The 21,513-nt window shown below is 44.5% G+C and overlaps 1 long non-coding RNA gene across 1 annotated transcript in view; it reads left to right on the top strand.

Moving 5' to 3' along the window:
* The window catches only part of LOC139049403 (uncharacterized), an 81,371-nt gene that overhangs the window by 8,019 nt on the left and 51,839 nt on the right, over nt 1-21,513 (top strand). Inside the window, exon 2 of the long non-coding RNA XR_011508211.1 lies at nt 11,250-11,345. This is a non-coding gene — a long non-coding RNA (uncharacterized lncRNA). The remainder of the gene's footprint in view (nt 1-11,249; nt 11,346-21,513) is intronic.

Here is a 21,513-nt window from a genome sequence, read left to right as displayed (position 1 = left end):
CCTAAAAGTGCATATGCGTCGGTTCTGGAGCACCTGTTGTGACGAATAATTTCCAATATTCTAGTATCATCGGATCTTTTTGGACACTGTTGAGCCTACAGCTCGAGGCTCCGGAGCAGTTCGTCTTTTTGGTTGATGCGCCGGCGCAAATCGTCCAAAAGGAACACGCAATATGCATGTGGCAATATTATAGCAGGTGGTCTTCTTTAACTCTGCCTAAATCTAATCACCAAAGTGTGTCTGCGTTTGTTTTTATTGAAATGCGGTCACCATGGCAGGGAGTTGAACTTGCACGTTGTGTTTTAGCACGAGAACGTCACATCTACAGGGCCACCATTACTAACGCTAGCTACACGTTTGAATTTCTTAGGAAAAGCACTTTCATTGGAAAAAGAAAGATGATGAAAAGAACGAGAGATATCACGTGCATTAGCAAACGCGGAACATCAGCTACCCACGGAGTCAGGCTACAGTTTATTCTAAGTTCATCGCTTGGGAGGATCAATGACCTACAAGTGGTGCCGAAGCTGAGGAATGAACCACGGACCTTTATCATGAACTAGGAACCAGATCTCTGCTGATCGAAGCTGTCATGGCCAAAACGTGCTGCAAATCCGTTCCGCTGTCGAGTAGTGAATTTACCGACCAGGCCGAACGCCAAGGTTACTGCTTAACTCACATCCATCGAGCTTAGAGTGCAAAACCTTTCGGTTTCTTCACCTGTAGTGATTACTGCTGGTTATTTCTCAAGGGAAACGTAGCGAACCTGCATAATGGGCTCAAAGCCATCGAGACTTCCTTAAGCTGGACATTGCATGGTCCAGTAGCTTCAAGTGCTACCGTCAGGCAATGCAACCAGATAATTGTACAGGAAGTGTCCATGAGAGAACGTAACATCACTTCAGATAACTACTGGGACTTCTTAATCAAGGGGATAAAATCCGATATATATTAAGAAATATTAAGAATTATTTAGAACCACTTCTCGATTACTTCAACAGCACTATAATTGTCGTTAAGAATTTTCACTCCCATGGAAGCCGACGATTCTCAAGCTTAACGAACAATCAAACTCAAAGCTTCGTCTCAATTACCTACTCAGAAAGCTTCGATGTTGCCCTTAGTTTCGCTAAAAATACGACGTTGCCGTACGCAAATAGGCGAAAGACGGTGTAGCCGAGATGGTCACCGACGACCAAGTGAATAACAAGCCTAATGTCGCACTAATGCGTGAGGAATGTACGCCAAAGAAAGGGTGGTTTTTGTGTTTCCTCCCAATCAAGAAAACCTTTCGCTAAACGACAGCCTGTACACCGGAACGAAGCTTTATGCCGAGCTCATGGGACTGGAACTTCGGTTGAGAAGGCGTCGTATTGCTTTAGTAGCAAATATAGAAAACGCGTTCTTTCCTATAGGCATAGTCACCAAACACGGAGTGACTTTGCGTTAACTATGTCGGGTGAAAGCGCCCGCGGCCGGTCGGCTTTGTCTAGTGATCGTCTCTCACATATCATTAAAGTGCCATTCAGCATGAGTTATCGTGCATTCTCCATGACAGTGACCAACCGCCATCATCTTGAGGAAGCCCCATCAGTTTACCACGAAGCTACATAACGGTATTTGGGTTCCATATATGTTGATGAAGTTTTAACAGGAGTGGACTCTGTCGAAGAGGCAGCAATGCTGCGGTAAAGAGCACGGATAACATCGCAAGCACCCCTATGAAGCTGCACAAGTGGTGTTCGAAAGACCCACGCGTTTTTGGCATGCAACTGACGGGACCTCCGGAGTTACTTCTGGGGAAATTTATAGGACTACTGAAGGTCATTAAATCGGTAAGGCACGCTGACACTAATGACTTGTCGTTCAGCCTCATAGATGGTATGGAGATTGTTCCACCAAGAACGGATTGCCGGCGCTTCATTCTACAGCTGACTTGTCTCCTATGCGACCTTTTCGACATGCTGTCCCCTTTTATAATAATAATAATAATAATAATAATAATAATAATAATAATAATAATAATAATAATAATAATAATAATAATAATAATCTTTATTACATCCAGTCATGTCATGGTTACAGATCTAGCCCACATAAGCAACATTGCTTGTGTGCGAAGCTGGGCAGTCTGCTGGTAGTACTGATACGTGTACAAATAAATAGATTAATAAAAGAATATAGGAAAAGAATGATATTGCAAAAGTGAACAAAAGATATTATTTGAACAAAAGATATTATTGCATCAACAGGGAAACAATCCACATTGACATTAGCGATGACTTCGCAAACAGGTTCGCATGTTTCAAATCGCGAAGAAAACTTCAGAGAATATGGACATTAGGTATCACCCATGACCTTAAATGTGATTTTATTTGTTTAAATGTTCCCGCGATATCCTTCTCATTTAATTTATTGAAATTAGCTGGCACGTCGAAAGCACGAGTTCTCTTGCCGTAGTTTGTGTACACACGAGGTACCACAAATTTTTCTGTCTGACGTAAGCTGCGACATTTCACGTTCAAGTTCTTGAAATTAGTAGAAAAATAACTTTTACACATGGCATCGAACAAAACTTGTTGCCCGACAAACAACATGTCTGACTGGTACATGCTCAGCAAGAGATCTTCCCCGTGACCAAGTGTGCCATACGAGAGGCTACAGGCAATTTTTTTTAGGATACGGTTAATTATCTTAAGTCTACTAGAAGAAGCAAAGCCATAAATTGTTATTCCGTTCTTTATGATCGATTCCACAAGTGCCCTGTAAACCATTTTACGAATATTTATATCACAGAAAGATTTTAGGGCATACAAGTGAGCGCACACAGCACGTAAGCGCTTTGCGAGCTCTTCAATGTGGACATTCCATGACAATGTGTCGTCGAAGTGTAGCCCCAGGTATTTTGTGCTATTTACCAGGGCTACCGGAGGACATGAGCATGCAAGGAAGTCACTGGTGTGGGGATAAGCAGGGGAAATATCCGCTACTGCTTTATATGGGCTGTGAAAACATAACATATTAGTCTTCGATTTATTAATGAGCATTTTGTTATTAATCAAGTAGTTTACAGACATCATACTGTAACACTCTAGCGGCTTCGTTCGAAAGTTTGTTCGATACAACCAAAGCCGTGTCATCAGCGTATAAATAAATTTTTGATTTTAGTGGTAAGCAAGCAAGATCATTCATGTAAATTTTAAACAAAACCGGTCACAATACGGACCCTTGCGGTACCTCTGATTTAACACGCAAAAAGAACTATAGGAGTCCGCCACACGGACACACTGTTGTCTGCTTGGTAAATAGTTTAAAAAAAAATAAGTAATACGGGCCTCCGAAACCTCATCTGCTTAGTTTTAATAGTAACTGTTCATGATCTAATGTGTCAAATGCTCGTTGCAAATAATAGAAAAGAGTCAAAACAACATTGTTTTTATCGATTTCGTTACAGATATAGTCATTAAAATTTTCCAACAGACCCACAGTACTCTGTCCCGAGCGAAAGCCAAACGGCGCTGGGTTAATAAGGCTAAACTTTTCACAGAATGAGGCCATAATAACATAGACTATTTTTTCCAATATGCTTGCCAAAGACGAAAGAATTGAAATTGGTCGGTAATTCTCCTATAGTTTTCGAGATCCTTTCTTATAGAGAGGTCTCACAATGCTAACTTTCATGTTTTCATGTATCTGACTGGCTTTTAATGCTTCATTTAGGATGTAAAGTAGTGTTGATTTGAGCACATCGAAATTCGCAGCTATATCTCTTATCCTAATTTTATCAAAACCTGGAGATTTTGTTAAACTCATGGATCGTATAATATCCCACAATTCTGCCTCATTAAAAGTAGGCAGAAAAGCAGAATGAATGTTAGAGAACGTAACATTATTTCGGATATTTGCCGGTATGCACCCATTTGTAATGTTGTTTACTGATTCCATAAATTGTTTGTTAAAATAATTCGCTATCTGAACAGCAGGCGACTCGAGAAAGGCGTCCGCAAGAGTATTATCAATACTGTTTTTTGCAGGTCTCCCTATTAGAGTGTTAACCAAGTTCCATGTTTTACCGGTATTTCGTCTGCAAGCTGCAGACTTGCCTGAGTGGTAGCGCTTCTTAGCGAGTCTTATTTTAACGTTTACTTTGTTTCTCATCTGCCTAAATTCTTCTCTTGCAAGAGCGTCCCCGGGTTTATCTTGGCATTTTCTAAGGAGCTTGCTTTTAACGCTGCAAAGCTCCATTATTTCGTTATCAATACACGGGCTATCTTTATTCTTCTTTTAAGCTTTACTTTCTTTTCGGAGCAAAGGTAAATTTCTCTAAAGGTCTCTACAAACAGTTCGTAATCCTTTAAGTGGCTGTGCCGCGTTAAAGAATCCCAGTTGAATGTTCTCACACGTTTATCTACTTCATTAGAATTCAGAACATATTTCTCTAAAGTCTTTGTTTCAGTCAAAGCAGCAGCATCTCCTGAAACTGCTATAGCGATAAAGTAGTGGTCCGCTACTTTTTCCTTAATAATGCATTTATATCCTTTATATTTGCACATTTTTGTGCTGATATGGTCTATACACGACGTTGTTAAACGATGACCGAGAATTTCCTCTCGTGTATAACTGTGAATTTTGTTTTCGAGTCCATAGCTTGCCAAAAGTGTTAGGTAATCAGATGTTGCAGGCTTATTTGCTGTAAAAATGTCTATATCAAAATCACCGGCCAAAATAATGCTGCTTCTGTCTGCGTACTTTTTGAGGAAGCTTGCCAAATCGTCTAAAAATGTATTTAGGTTAGTGCTCGGTGGCCTATAAGCAGCACATACTGTAAATTCCAGATCTGCTTTAGTCATTAGTACAGTAACTACTTCAGCAACTTGAAAATCAAAGGACACTCGTTCACAGTGCCAATCACTTTTTACATAGACCGCTATGCCACCATTTATTTTGTGATCCCTGCACAAAAAGAAAGACTGAAAACCACGTAGTGCAAAATGAGCGCATTCGTCTTTTGAAATATTGATTTCAGTTATAATTAAAACATGTAATGATGGCAGTGCTTCAGCTAGGTGAATCTTTAACATGTCCCAGTGTTTGTGCAGGCTTCTCACATTCACATGGATTAGCTCAAGCAATAAGCTGCTAGAAGGATCTGACGCCCACTTGTCTTTCATTGATAGCCATTGTTCAGTTGAGTGTACTTGGTCAATTATTCTAGATTATTTTATGTAAGCCTTGTTCATTGTCAATGCGTAACACTGACGTTCCTTCGCGTTTTCTTACAAGTATTCTGCCATTGCGCACCCAGACGAAGCGATATTGTTTATCTTTCGCCTGATTGTTTGTCATCCATAGCAGTTTCTTCATTCGGGAAGTTAAATCATCGTTCAAGTATATCTTTTCACCCTTCAGTCTGTTCCGCTTTTCAATCCAAAGCTCTTTTGTTTCACTCCTTCAAAATCGCACCAGAATAGGTGGGACGGAGTACGCTTTGCCTTTGATTCTGTTCACGGCTTCAATGTCGTCATGACTGGGCCTATGGAGTTCGAGTTTGGTTGCAATAGATTACGCCACCTTTCGTAGGTCCTCGTTATCACTCACTTTGACACCATGGATTTCTAAATTGCTTTTTCGTGAGTATCGTTTAAGATCATCTACTGCTTGCTCCATATTCGACAGCCTGCCAGATTTGGCCAAAAACTCGGCGTCCAGTTCAGTTACTTTTTTGTTTGTTTCCTTAAGTTCCTTTCTATGCTCCTACAACTTTTGCAGCATTGTGTCATAATTAGACGAAAGCAATCCCAATGGTGTCTCAATACCCTGCATTGCCGTCCTCTGCGCCAGCATTTCCTGGGTGGAAGCCTCGAGCTTGTCCAACTGCACGTCTTGCCGGCTTTCTAACACATCTTGTCGACTCAGTACGACATCAAGTTTGGCCAGTACATGTGCCAGTGACAGCTCGACCGATACATCGGTTGCTCTATCCTTCTGGGCTACGCCGTCACCGTTTCCAGTTGGCAATCGCGATGCACGAATTACACAAGTCAGACACACCCACTGTTCTTTTTCCTTAGTGGAAAAGTTTTTCAAGTTCGTTTTCGTAACCACGAGCACTTTCCTGCATGATACCGATTGTCGCACTCGGCACATGTGAGGCTCTGAAAAACATCAGCAATCGATTTCATGCACGCAAGGCAATCAAACTCAGCCGTCATGAAAACACTGGTGCAGTCCAGCGGAGAAGTATGAAAAAAGATGAAGATCCGTTCTCAGAAGCGTTCCAGCAAAGGCGTCTACTAGGAAAAGCAGCTGCCTCATGGCGCTCTTGGGGATGAAAAAAAAAATGGTGCAATAAACATCCAGAGTTTTGCGATAAAGAAGTTACCTTGTTCTCCGGCAAGACGTACTTGGGCCTGGTGACAAGTACGCGCTGCAGTTTTTCGCTGAGGCCATTAAGGCAGCCCACGGCGGCGTTTGCTACATTTGCACAGCAGCAAATACGAATGACGAAAGCTGAATGATAGTATTGTACAAGTCAAGGGTAGCGCCTATGAAGGAGACAAGCCTTTCCAGACTCGAACTGCTAGCCTTCCTCGTCTCGGCATGAATGTGAGAATACCTACGTGAATAGCTAGCTAAAGACATAACATTCCTTCAGCTTTAGACAGACTCAATGAATGCAGTGGGCTGAATTACCAGGAATCTTACCAGATTGCCAGATGGAAAGACTTCATTTCCTATAGGGTAGCGGAGAGTCAAAGCAAAACGGACATCAAATTATGCAGGTGTTCCTGGGAAGCAAAACCCTGCCGATTTCTGACGTGAAGAAGTATTTCCAGACTACTAACAACAAATTCGCACTGGTTACCAGGACCCCATTCGCCTAATTGTGAAGAGAATGAAAGGCCAACGACCCATACACCCAAGTCCACCAATCTTCCGCTGTGTTTACGGAGGAACGCCTTCGGCGGAAATCATCCTTAAAAGTCTGCATGCACTGGACCCGAAGTATTAGAGGTCCATAATTACAGCTTTATGTTTCCACTACACTGTGAATACAATTCGCATCTATGCTGATGCGAAAATGGCAGCCCTGGGGAGCTCTGAATGCAGAAATAATAAAAGTCGGTGCATTATACACGATAAAAGAGCTTCAAATTTCCGTTTATTTGCAAAAAATATGTTGCGTTTCTAATTACTTTGAAAAAGTTTGCATTCTTTGGGTCTTAACTTGTGCAACTATAATCGCCACGTTTCTTGTCCGCATTTCCTTCCTTTGAAGCTGCCAGCACGAAACTTTAGGTTCAGGAACGGCGTTCGCGTGATCATCGTGACATCGCATTCTTGACAGGAAAGCTGTGAGCGCAGTTTATAAGAAAGGAAACGCAAGCAAGGCAGGTGACCATTATTGTTGCGGGATGAGATAAGCCCTTTTTCTAAAGGTAATTGAGCTGAGCATATAAGATATTGGCCATTTTGGGTGTAACTTGTTTTTAAGACTAGGATGGGGTTCTTCGTGTTGCAGTACGTCTGAAATTCAGCAAGTTATATGAAGAAATACATCCAATATTATTACCAAATGACTATTACTACTACACAATTCGTGTCAAACAGCATCATCCACAACTTCATGCAGTAATTCTGGATACTCTTATCCAAATAAGAGAAATATGATAGATATTACGACGACAGCAGTTAGTCAAGAAACTCATCGGAGGATACGTTGTGTCGAACGCTACAACTTCAGACCTCTGTACGAAGTAGCTGCCCCGTTACCACATGAAAGAGTGACCACTTCGGAAGCCTTGCAAGCAACAAGACTAGACTTTGCCGGTCCCTTCTGCATTAAACTAAGCGAACACGTCAACATGTGCCACAGCCGAAACTTTAAAACATTAAAAATTCAATTGTAGTAAGTGGCGCCTTCGTTTGTAACTAACGAACTATATATATATATATATATATATATATATATATATATATATATATATATATATATATATATATATATATATATATATATATATATATATATATATATATATATATATATGTGTGTTAGATGTCCCAGTTGTCCCAGTTTGTATGCTGCGATGAAACGTTCATGGCGAGCATATCACCAAGCGTGCGATTGAAACGCTCTGTAAGTCCGTTAGTTGGAGGATGGTACGCCGTGGTGGTCCGGTGAACTATGCGGCAATGAGCACGCAGAGCTTCAACCACATGCGACAGGAACACACGGCCTCTATCACTCAGCAGCTCCCGAGGTGGGCCATGACGAAGAATGAAACGATGGAGCAGAAAGGATGCAACGTCACTGGCGGTCGCTGCAGTAGGGCAGCGGTTTCGGCACATAACGTGTAAGGTGATCAACTGCAACAATAATCCATCGTTTTCCAGCGGGTGTTAGTGGTAGCGGCCCGTACAGGTCAATTCCCAAACGGTCGAAGGCACAAGCAGGGCACAGAAGTGGCTGTAATAATCCGTGGGCCGGATGAGGCGGAGATTTGTGGTGTTGGCATTGCGGGCACGAGCGGACAAACTTTTGGACAAAAGTAAACATTCCTCGCCAGTAGTAACGTTGCCGCAGGCGCTCATACGTCTTCAAAACGCTTGCGTGTGCACATTGTGGGTCAGTATGGAAAGACGCGAACATGTCGGAACGCAAAGTCCTAGGGATAACCAGGCGCCACTTGCGACCATCGGGCTCGTAGTTCCGTCGATACAAGAGTTTATCTTGGACAGCAAAATGGACAGCCTGGCGACGCAGGGAGCGGGAGATGGGAGATGCAGGCGGGCAAAAAAGGAGATCCAAAAGAGAGGCCACCCAAGTATTCTTGCGCTGTTCTGATTCGAAGGTGTCGATGTCGACCGAGGATACCACCTTAATGGTGGAGAGGGAGGCCATGTCGGTTGGCAGCGGAGAACGGGACAGAGCGTTAGCGTCACTGTGCTTGCGAGCTGAGTGGTATATGACGAGTATGTCGTATTCTTGAATGCGCAGAGCCCAGCGGGCAAGGCATCCAGACGGGTTTTTTAAAGAGGATAACCAACAAAGGGCGTGATGGTCAGTACCACATTGAAAGGCCTGCCGTATAAATAGGGGCGAAACTTCCCGAGTGCCCAAACGATGGCCAGGCATTCTTTTTCTGTGACGCTGTAATTGCGTTCCGCTTTGGTCAGCGCACGACTGGCCTAAGCAACGACGTACTCGGAGTAGCCAGACTTGCGCTGCGCAAGGACAGCGCCGAGGCCAATACCAATGGCATCGGTATGCACTTCAGTTGGGGCGGTGGCGTCGAAGTGTCGCAGTATAGGCGGAGACGTCAGGAGACGACGTAAGGTCACGAACTCGGCGTCGCATGCAGGAGACCAGGAGGATAGGTCGTTGGCGCCACTTAAGAGTTGCGTGAGAGGTGATATCGAGGCAAAATTGCGAACAAAGCGCCTGAAGTAAGAACAGAGGCCGATGAAGGCGCGGAGTTCTTTGAGTGTCTTTGGTTTCGGAAATTCTGCCACGGCGCGAAGTTTTGATGGGTGGGGGCAAATGCCGTCTTGTGATACGACGTGACCTAGAATCATGAGCTTGTGTGCGGCGAACTGGCACCTTTTCAGGTTCAGTTGCAGGCCTGCGTTGGTCAACGACGTCAACACTTGCCTAAGGCGAAGAAGATGCGTGCTGAAATCAGGGGCGAACACAACGATATCGCCGAGATAGCACAAACACGTGCTCCATTTTCGGCCGCGCAAGATATTGTCCATCATTCGTTCAAAGGTAGCAGGTGCATTGCATAGTCCAAATGGCATCACAATGAATTCGTTTAGACCATCTGGCGTAATGAATGCAGTTTTAGGGCGATCAAGTGCTGACATCGGACCTGCCAGTAGCCCGAGCGTAAATCCAACGAAGAGAAGAATTTAGCGCCTTGCAAGCTGTCCAGAGCGTCGTCAATGCGCGGTAGAGGGTAGACGTCTTTGCGCGTCATCTTATTGAGACGGCGATAATCGACGCAGAACCGAATGGAACCATCTTTTTTTGTCACGAGAACCACCGGTGATGCCCACGGGCTATTTGGAAGGTCGAATGACGCCGCACTGAAGCATGTCGTCAACGTGCTCACTGATCACCTGACGCTCCTTGGCGGATACGTGGTACGGACGCTGCCGCAATGGCGCATTGGAGCCAGTGCCGATGTGGTGGCTGACGGTTGGCGAGCTACCCACAGTAGGCTGAGCGACATCAAAAGAAGAGTGGAACTGGGCAAGCAGGTGAAGAAGCTGGGAAATTGAAGAAAGACATTATAAAACAGGGCGCCGTCTATTGCCTCGCGCGATACGTATCCAAGCCAAGACAAACCATTAGCAACCATCCTGTTGTTATGCTGGCGCACTTCGTTAGGCCTACCGGTGCCGGAATTACGGAAGGATGCAATAAATTCGACGCAATATGCTCTCATAACATACGTTTCAGGTGAGCTTAGAGAAAGCTAAAGCTCATTTCAAGAATTACTGGTGGTTAACGCGAGTGAGGACGTAGACATAACGAAAATTCACGCTGAAGCAAGAGCCGTGGGTGTCCCTATGTTCGACAAGGGTTTTAGCCTCTGTCATTGGGGGCAATAACGCACGTTGTTATCGCGTAGGTAAACCAAAGAAATTCAATCGCGTTCGGAGCATACGCATTGATGACAACGGTAATTAATTAATATATGGGGTTTTACGTGCCAAGACCACTTTCTGATTATGAGGCACGCCGTAGTGGAGGGCTGCGGAAATTTCGACCACCTGGGGTTCTTTAACGTGCACCTAAATCTAAGTACACAGGTGTTTTCGCATTTCGCCCCCATCGAAATGCAGCCGCCGTGGCCGGGATTCGATCCCGCGACCTCGGACAACGGTAATTCTTTGCGTGCGTAATGTGTTTACATCGGATTGCAAACGTCATTTTAGAGGTGTCTATTGTCACCCGTTGTAGCATACTAACTTGTTATTGAGCGTTATTTACGCGTTTCGGATTTTTTCTATAATCTCACCGCCTTGCCCCCACACCCTTCTTTTTGAAAGAGGAATTACAATGAACAGCTTTCAATATTCAGATTTAAATTGAGTTTTATTGTATGTTTTTCGCGCTTAAATAATGTTTGTCGGCAGTGCTCAAAATGAAAGGTGCGCAGTGGCCGAATTAGCACGAATTGGATATCCTGTAAAGAATTTAGCCTACATCTGATTTAAACTCAAATGTTTTTACATAGATATGGCTCTGAAAATATTGCTGTTGGGCCTCGTACCGGTTGTTTATGGAGTCTTCTGGAGGACTGAGGAGCAAGCTCTTAAGGAAGCCAATGGTCGTATGTACGAATTTGAAACGTTTTTTCGTTCCGTTCGTCATTGTCTTACTTCTGTCATTTTGTGCTTTTCTTCCTTTCTTTTCTCAATGGAAGGGTTGTGGTCAATCGTAACGCTTTCAGTTCCCGGGCGCTGCATCACATACCTTTTGGGATTAAGAAACCCATTCGTGTTGGCCAATAGGTAATATAGTGTTGGCCAATATAATATATATACGGCCAATATATTGGAAGGCTGGCGGCTGATCTACTCGCTATACAAGCGTATAGCTAACACGCACATCAATAAAAACACCACAAGAAAGAACAGTATCAATACAAAACAGAGATATTTAATCAAATGTTTTCACTATTGCCCATAGTGAAACTCCTTAATGACACTCTGTAAACATCTTCGAGGTCTTGTGTGAAGATTTTAAGGTGATGAGCAAATCAAGAACAAGGGGAAAGCGAAAGCCAACGCTTCAACAAGTGGACAAGGTGACATATGCGTTCCTCGCCACAGTATATACAGGTAGGGCTCTTCTAAAGGGGAGAGTGGGTAAAGCGGGTGGGCGTGATAACGATCTAAGGTGTGTTAACGGTGAGGGTGTAAAATTGAGAATATAGGAGTCCTGTGAACAATTCCGGTGACTCGGCCGTCTCTCAGTCGCATGTCAATGGCCATGTGTCAGTCGGTGAGTCAGCGGCGTGCGCAGCACCCATCTTTTACCTTCTTCGCTGGTGTTCCTAGGCTATCCTGTCTGTGAGAGATAAAAGAAGAAGTGCCAGAATCCGATGCTCGTGAAAAAAATATATGAAAAAGTAGTGAAATAGAATAAATGAACAAATAATTTAAAAGGAAAAAGGAACGGAAGGTGAAGAAAAGAAAAGAAAGGAAAAAAAAGAAAACAATATGCAACCAAACTAAGGGTTGTTGCCCATAGCTTGAAAGTATGGGCCCTCCAGAGGGCCCGGGGTGCGCTCGATAAGTACAAGCCTCACGACCCACCACAAACGAGCCTAACTAGGGAAGTGCAGAATAGGGCAAATCCCTGGGTCGACGCTTGGCCAACGTCACTACGCGTTAAACGTTCCGTTGCCGGCATTTTAATAAAGTTATTCCTGTCCTATCCTTAGCATAGCGAATAGCTTCTAAAGTTCCCTTTGAAATGTTCATGCCTATTGGTTGGAATGTCTTCAACTTATGGATGAGGTGTGATTCCCTGTATTTTCTTTCTCTTTCAGAACGAAAATTTGACTCTAAGATATAGCGTTTAATATTTTATTTTGTTGTGCTTTATTTGTTTTTTTATTGTTTTTTCTTTCATTTTTTTCTTCGCCTTCCTTTCCTTCTTCATTTATTTATTCCATTTGAGTATTTTCATAAATATATATATTTTTTTCACGAGCACTGATTTCTGCCGCTCCTTCTATTATCTCTTTCACATAAACGATAGCCCACGGTCACCGGCGAAGCAGGTAATTGAAGGATGCTGTTCACGCCTTCAAACGCCAACTAACACATGGCCATAGAATTGTGACTGACAGACGGCCGTGTCACGGGCTTTGTGCACAGCCCTTCTTTATTCTCAATTATATCCCGCCGTTAACACACCTTCGCTCGTTGCCGCACCCACCCGCCTTACCACCTGTCCTCTTTAGACGAATCGTACATATACATGTACTGTGCCGAGGAAAGCACATGTCACCTTGAAAAAGGCAAGTGGACTTGTCGAAGAGTTGGCTCCCGCTTTCATCTTGTTTTCGTTTTACCCATTGTCTTGAATGTCCATGTGCCGTCTTCCCCCTGTTTTCCTTGCGCAGGTTTTAAGGAATTAAAAAAGATGCCTGTGGCAGATAGCGCAATTATTGTCCTTAAACTGGTGCACTTGAAGTGGCGGACATTACGCATACTTGCACGATACATTTCAATCGGTAACTGAATAATTAAAAAAACATTTACTGCTTAGGTTTTTAAGGAATCACTTCACAGCACACATTGAAATTTAGGTACTGTTGCCAGAGACATTGCAAGACATATCCACTTGAAAATTATTTTGCAGACCACACCATATCCTAGATATGTGCCATCAAAGTTGTGGTAAAAAAACAGGCTGTTGTACTTATTCATTAAAACACCATTTTAGCCATTGAATCACATAGAGTAAGTGCTCCACCAACGTATTCCTTTGCAATGTTATGGAATTATTATTTAAAAATTGGTGCCATCCTGATATTTCGTTTCAAGTGAATCCGCCTTGCGAATTCCCTGGCCGCAACTTGCAAATTCCAATAGGTGTCATAAGGTAAATAATAAAAAAGCGAATTACCGAATTTTTGTTACTAAGCCAATTATGCATTTCTATTCATGTGGAAATTATGTCCGCGTGATGCACCAAATCGGCACAATGAGAAGAATTGTGTTATCTGCCACGTATGATTTTTATAAAGGGGTAAAAATCTTTGCAGAAACGTTTACTGTAAGGGTCTTGATGTACGCTGTGAATCTATACAGGCATAACAATGAGTCAGCGTATAATCAGTAGCATACACGGGTGCAACTTGTCCAATGGCACAACAATGCCCTCATGTTATTGGCTGTAGGCATACTTTACGTGTTTTAAATATCACTATGCGCAAGGAACTAATAACATCACGCCAAAAAAATCGCGCAATGCTGTGGCCCTGTGCTAAAGTGCGCATAGAAATGCGTAATATTAATATTACTTACAAGTAAATGGCAACTCGAAGGTTCTGATGCTGCTTACTAGGCAGTTTAACGAGATAGTAAATGTATCGCTTGCTTAGGAAGTTGTTTGTGCATAAATGTCATATAGAATCAGCGCTCCAAAGGACGATTCTAACTTGTTCTCGAAATACTTACTATATTTACTTGACGGAACCAATGATGCATGAGCAATAAAACTTGGAATTGGCACTTAATATGTCAGGTTTCATTCGTCCACAAATAAGAGTATGCGGGATCATTACGCACTTTGCGGAAAGTCACTTAAGGTCCTTTAAGTACGCAGCGTAGTACTGTGGCTCCGTAGCTCCGTCTTTTTGAATGATTCTGCAGGCACTTTTGGCAGGACCACGCATTGAAGCTCATTATCGGATTCGTGAGGTTAACCCGAATCGGTGGATACCATTGGACAAGGTGGGCCAGCATTTTTTGGACTTCTATAGCCTCTTTACTGTGCATCGCAAGTGGGCGCCACGCTGGGCCTAACGCCACGTAGGTCTAGCGAGCCCGCCAAGCGAGCATGGCCGATATACGAATGGACAACGAACTCTCCTCGGAGACGGAAGACGGCGAGGAAAGAATGGGTTGGCAGGTGGTCACCAAGCGAAGATCGCGATCTGCGAAAAAGACCTAGGGATCTGGTGGACCCGCCAATTTGATCCAAGAGTCACAAGGAAAGGAGATCGCCAACAAAGGTGCTGCCGGGGCCGACAAGCTCAAGCGCCGGATTGTGATGGCGTCAAGAATGCCGCAACTGCCGGAGGAGCACAGGAAAATCATCATTAGGCCTCTGGGAGGCCTCAACCTGAACAAGGTCAGCACAGCTATTGGAGAAGCGGTCGTCGAGGCAGCCGGGCTTACAGCAGACCAAGCTAAGGAAGACATCGTCTGCCCCAACTTCACACAGAATATTGTGGTGGTTAGTACACCGGACTCCTCTCATGATGAAAGGTATGTGAGAATCAAGTCCATTACGATCATGGAGGCAGAATATGAAGTGAGTGCTTATAAAACAGCCCCCCCCCCCACTCTACGTGCAAGGGGGATATTAGAAGAGTGAACCTCAATGGCAGTCAAATTGTGATCACGAAAACGATTGTGCATGAATAGAGCCCAACGGCGTTGGCTGCAGAACGTATCCAAGCTACGGGATCGGTTATTGTGCTTTTCGACGCATTCAGGGTACCCAACTTTATCAAATATGGGTCAACCCTCGTGAGGTGCTATCTGTACAGGAAGCAATTTGACGTATGTTACGCATGTGGAAGAATCGGACACAGAACAGACGTTTGTCCAACACCTGATGTTGTGCAGTGCAGGGGATGTGGTATGCAAGACCCTGGGGAGGCTAATATCTGCATCGAGGCCGGTTATATCAAACTTCGTTTTCGACCATACGTTCCCAATCCTCTCAGATGCTTTAAGTGCCAACGTTTCGGCCACAGTTCACAGAACTGTCGAGGCCGGCTGACTTGTGCCAAGTGCAGTGACAAAGAACATTCCTCAGAAACGTGCCAGAACACTCCACATTGTGTTAACTGTGATGCCGAGCATGCCGCATACTCGCGCGCCTGCCTGTCCTGGAAAAAAGAAAAAGAAATTGTGGCCATAAAAGTAAAAGAAAATATCACTTTCAAAGAGGCACGGAGGCGGGTGTCACACCTGTCTAAGAGCAGCTTTGCCGATGTGGCGCGTAAGGGGGCAGCGTCACAACGGCCTCCGGTGGCTGTCCGACCCACAAGCAGTGAGTCGGCAGTTACGCCATCTGCACCCGCGGCGGTTGCAGCTAGCGCTGCTCCGACAACACAGCAGGGGGGACCATCGACCCCGAAGGTGGGCGCAGCTGAGGCTGCCCAAACCTCCCCGGCCCCTCCCAGCGCTGGCAACTTCTCGCTCTCAAGAGCATGTGTCCGGCGCCTCGCTGGAGGCAATGGACACTACACCTGTCCTCAAGGCGCACCAAACGCCTAAGGAGCAGCGAGGCTCCCTCGAACGCTCCAGAAAGGGCAGAACCCCCGTTACAGGGCCTCGAAAGAGCTCTGTAACCTAAGACATCACTTCCGTTTCCGTAAACACAGCACCAATTTCTTTAAATATGGATACGCAAATCATACAATGGAATGTCAGAGGTCTTCTAAAGAATCTTGATGACGTGCAAGAACTCATCCATAAACACAATCCAAAAGTGATGTGTTTACAGGAAACACACTTGAAACCACAACACACAAATTTTCTTCGACAACACGTTACTATTCGCAAAGATCGCGATGATGCTCTCGCATCATCGGGCGGTGTTGCAATTATAATTCAAAAAAGCATAGCCTGTCAACGTTTGCATCTACGAACGACCCTTGAGGCAGTGGCGGTTCGAGTCATTCTGCTAAACAAGCTTATCACTATTTGCTCACTTTATATAACCCCACATTATAAACTAAGCAAACATGAATTTCAGTCCTTTATTGATGAATTGCCAGAACCCTATGTTGTTCGTGGCGATTTCAATGCACATTACCTGTGGGGCGACCCTCGTATAGAGGCGCGAGGACGTCTCCTCGAACAGTTCCTCTTTTCTTCTGGTGCTTGTCTGTTGAATAAACAGGAACACACATATTACTAGAATAGAACCTATTCTTCCATAGACCTTAGCATAGTCTCCCCGTCTGTACTGCCTGAACTTGAATGGGAAGTTAACGACAACCCTTACGGCAGCGACCACTTCCCTATACTGCTAAGATCACCGAAAGAAAATGAATATCCACCACACGCTCCTAGATTGAAGGTTGAGACAGCAGATTGGGAGAAATTTCGATCTCTGTCTAGTATCTCATGGGCTGACCTGTCTTCGTTAGGAATTGATGCTGCAGTCGAGTTCTTTACAGCATTCATAATAGATGTCACATCTAAATGCATATCCGAAATGAGTGGTCTGGCATGCAAACGACGTGTGCCGTGGTGGAACAGCGAATGTAGGATCGCCCGTATGAATCAGAACAAGGCGTGGGGGTTGCTACGCGCTTCTCCCACTGCAGAGAATCTTATGAACTTTAAAAAAATAAAGTCCCAAGGCAGGCGAACCCGCCGACAGGCCAGAAGTGAAAGCTGGCACAAGTTTTTATCAAGTATTAACTCGTTTGGGGATGAGGCCAAAGCCTGGAACAGAGTAAATAGGATTAGAGGGCGGCAAGCACATTCACTCCCCCTGGTAAACACCCAAGGAGATACACTGCAAGACCAGGCCGACTCACTTGGGGAATATTTTGAGAGCGTGTCGAGTCCAGCAAATTATACACAATCCTTTCTCAAACACAAAGAAACAGAAGAACGTAAGTCATTATCAAGAAAAGGTCGAGAGAATGAGCCTTACAACCGTTCCTTTAGAATTGCCGAGCTAAGAGCTGCCTTGATCACATGCAAGAGCTCTGCACCAGGACCTGACAGAATTATGTACGACATAATTAGGAACGTACACACTGATACACAATTGACTTTACTTGCACTTTTTAACACTATTTGGGCTGCTGGATATCTTCCACTTGCATGGAGAGAAGCGATTGTGATTCCCATTCTGAAGCAAGGTAAAGATCCTTCGTTGGCGTCAAGTTACCGCCCGATAGCCCTCACAAGTTGCATTTATAAGCTGTTTGAGAAAATGATTATTCGGCGACTCATACATTTCCTGGAATTAAACCAAATGCTTGGTCCCTTTCAGTGTTGCTTCAGGGAAGGGCGGTCCACAATTGATCACCTTGTGCAAAAAAACATTCGCGACGCCTTTCTACATAAGCAATATTTCCTATCCGTGTTCCTCGATATGGAGAAGGCGTACGACACAACGTGGCGCTACGGAATCTTGAGAGACTTGTCGGGAATGGGCATCCGTGGCAATATGCTCGCCCTAATAGAAAGCTATTTGTCCAACCGTACCTTCCGAGTAAAAGTCGGTAATGCACTGTCACCTCCTTTTGCGCAGGAAACTGGTGTACCCCAGGGAGGTGTGCTCAGCTGCACTCTTTTTATTGTTAAGATGAACGCACTACGTGCTTCACTGCCACCGGCCATTTTTTATTCCGTATACGCCGACGATATACAAATAGGCTTTAAATCCTGCAACCTCGCAGTATGCGAGAGACAGGTACAGCAGGGCCTGAACAAGGTTTCCAAGTGGGCTGACGAAAATGGATTTAAGATCAATCCCCACAAAAGCTCTTGTGTTCTTTTTAGTAGAAAGAGAGGCCTGGCTCCAGATCCTTGTGTTCAACTGAGTGGACATCAAATACCTATCAACAAAGAACACAAGTTTTTAGGTATTATACTTGACTCCAAGCTCACTTTTATACACCACATTTAAATATCTTAAAGAAAAATGTCTAAGGACAATGAACTTGCTTAAAGTTCTATCCCACTCAACATCGGGTAGCGACAGGAAGTGTGTGATGAATGTTTACAAGAGCCTAATTTGATCACGATTGGACTATGGTGTCGTCGTATATAACTCTGCCGCTCCGAGCGCACTAAAGGTCCTAGATCCTATCCACCATCTAGGCATCCGCTTAGCCACCGGTGCTTTCAGAACAAGCCCGATTGAAAGCTTATACGCGGAATCAAATGAATGGTCGCTCCATCTACAGAGAACTTGCATCAGCCTTACATAAAATACACTCCAATCATCAACATCCATGTTTTAACACTGTTAACGATATGACCTGCACTACACTATTCCATAATCGTCCTTCTGTAAGAAAGCCTTTCTTGCTTCGAGTGAGGGAGCTTAGTGATGAGATACATGTCCCACTCCCCGAGCTTCGCCTAATGCATCCAGCCAAGCTGCTACCTCCTTGGGAGTGGCAGCTGATACAATGCGAGACATCTTTCATTCAAGTTACAAAGCACGCTCGTAAGGCCGAAATCAGAATGCATTTCCTAGAACTCCAGCACAAGCATTCCTGTGCAGAGTTCTACACAGATGCTTCGAAGTCAAATGCCGGGGTATCCTATGCAGACGTCGGCCCATCCTTCTCGGAATCCGACGTACTGCATCCGGAAACAAGCATATTTACGGCTGAGGCCTACGCATTACTCTCTGCTGTGAAGCATATAAGAAAATCAAAACTTCCAAAAGCAGCGATCTATACAGACTCCCTAAGCGTCGTGAAGGCCTTGATGTCAGTCTATACACAAAAAAATCCTGTACGTAGTGAACGCTACACCGTCTTGTGTAAAGCGTACATATCTAACCAGCGTATCATTATATGCTGGGTGCCTGGCCCCAGGAGCATTGAGGGTAACGTTCTGGCGGATGAGATGGCCACGTCAATCGCATCGCAAACTGTTAACCCTAACGCTGCGGTGCTTGTCACGGATCTGAGGCCTTTCTTGCGAAGGAGATCGCGGGACCACTGGCAACGCATGTGGGACGCGGAAACGAATAATAAGCTCCACCTGATAAAACCACAGTTAGGATTCTGGCCCTCTACTACAAAATCGCGCCGAACAGATGTCCTATTCTGTCGTCACAGAATAGGACACACGTTTGGCACCCATAATTTTCTACTAACCGGAAGCGAGCCACCAACTTGTGGTAGATGCGGGGAGAGGCTGACCGTACTCCACGTCCTCCTGGAGTGTCGGGAAGCCGAAACTGAGAGAAACAGACATTTTTCATTAGCATATCGACAGCACATTCCTCTTCATCCTGCATGCTTCTTGGACCAGAACCGCTTTTTAATGCAGACAAAGTCCTAGGTTTCATCAGAGATGTGGTCTCACACGTTATTAGTCCCATGCATTCGTAGCGCCTCCTCTCTCCAGAGGATGCCACTGCGATAATTGTTTTTCATAGCACAAGCCTCCAGGCCCTTGTGCTTAAAGGGCCCTAAGGAGGCAGCAGTGCTCTAGCATTTCTTATAATCTGCTATATTTTACCTATCGTATCACTCTTTTTAAATGCATCTAAATGTTCATAGTACAAGTCATACGTCATCCCCATAATTTTATTATACAGATTTTACACACTTCAGTGCGTATATTTTAAGGCCCCTTTACAGCCACGTTGCACCAACTTCATAGTAATCATAAGTACACTGCAAACCCATTAGCATAGACATGGCGCTCTTTGGCCATACCTGGCCCTTGCGTCAAAAAACCCCATACATCATCATCGAGAGAGAGCTTCAGAGCAATTTTTAATAAGGCCATGAGGGTAGCCAAAACTGCGCCACTCATAATAGGAGGGCACTTCAACGCCCCACACCAATCTTAGGGTTACCGGTGGAGTAGTAAAAAAAGGGGAAGGAATCTGGCATCTCGCCACGGATTTAGGCCTTTCTCTTTTCACGGACCCAGCCTTCCCTACCAGGTGTGGCAGTTCCACGTGTAGGGACACTACCCCGGACTTCTCCTTACCCAGGGCGGACTGGATCAACTCTGGTACGGACCTAGGAAGCGACCATTACATACTACACATAATGGTGGAAACGACAGGGGGGAAGTAAAGCATTTCACTTACATAGACTGGGATCACTTTAGAAAAAGAAGAAAAGACAGAGCAGACACAGATAGAAAGGGGCGCGTCACACTACAAGAGTGGGTGGCTCAGCTTAGGGACGACTTGAATGAAGCAACTAAGGCTATAGAGACAGAGGAAGAGGTTGAACAAATTGATAGTAGATTGATGCATTTGATCGAAGCCAAGCAATCGATTTTACAAAGATGTAAATCACAACGCCTAAACAGGAGACTTAGAAAACGAATTGCTCAGCTCAATAAGAAAATAGAGGAACACGCACGATATTTGCAGAAACAAAAATGGGATGAGGTGTGTAAATATGTAGATGGAAAGATAAAACGTGGAGGCAATTGGAGTCTGCTCAGGCATCTGGTCAACGAAAAAGGCACTAAATCGAATAGACGTACGGCAGTGGCGAAACTGGTACCCCAGGAGAGTCAGACTGCAAGCGCAGAGAGCATAATGGAGCGATTGGCTACTAAATACTTGCCTCACAGGAAAGAAGATCAGGATGTGAGTTATCCCGATCACTTAGGGGTAGAATGCAAATATATGGATCAGGAATTCACCGAAAGTGAGGTACGCATGGCACTGTATGATCTGAATATTAGGTCAGCAGCTGGCCGGGATGGCATCTCTTACAGATTGCTTAAGAATTTGGATGACGATTCAATAAAATATCTGACCACATACAATAATGACCTATGGAAAGATGGGATACATCCAGAAGAATGGAGGAAGGCCAGTATTATCCTAATACAAAAGCCGATCAAGCAACTCAACTTGGATAATCTGAGGCCAATTTCGTTAGCATCATGTCTAGGGAAGACAATGGAGCATGTCATATTGAACAGGTTAACGAAGTATGTGGCGGACAATGACATCCTACCGTACAATCTGATTGGTTTCAGATCAGGCTTGTCCACACAAGATGCCGT

Source organism: Dermacentor albipictus, chromosome 9 (assembly GCF_038994185.2).
Source record: "Dermacentor albipictus isolate Rhodes 1998 colony chromosome 9, USDA_Dalb.pri_finalv2, whole genome shotgun sequence".
Classification (NCBI taxonomy): Eukaryota; Metazoa; Arthropoda; class Arachnida; order Ixodida; family Ixodidae; genus Dermacentor; species Dermacentor albipictus.
Note: the sequence above shows the minus strand (reverse complement) of the source record. Positions and strands in the feature narration are given on the sequence as shown.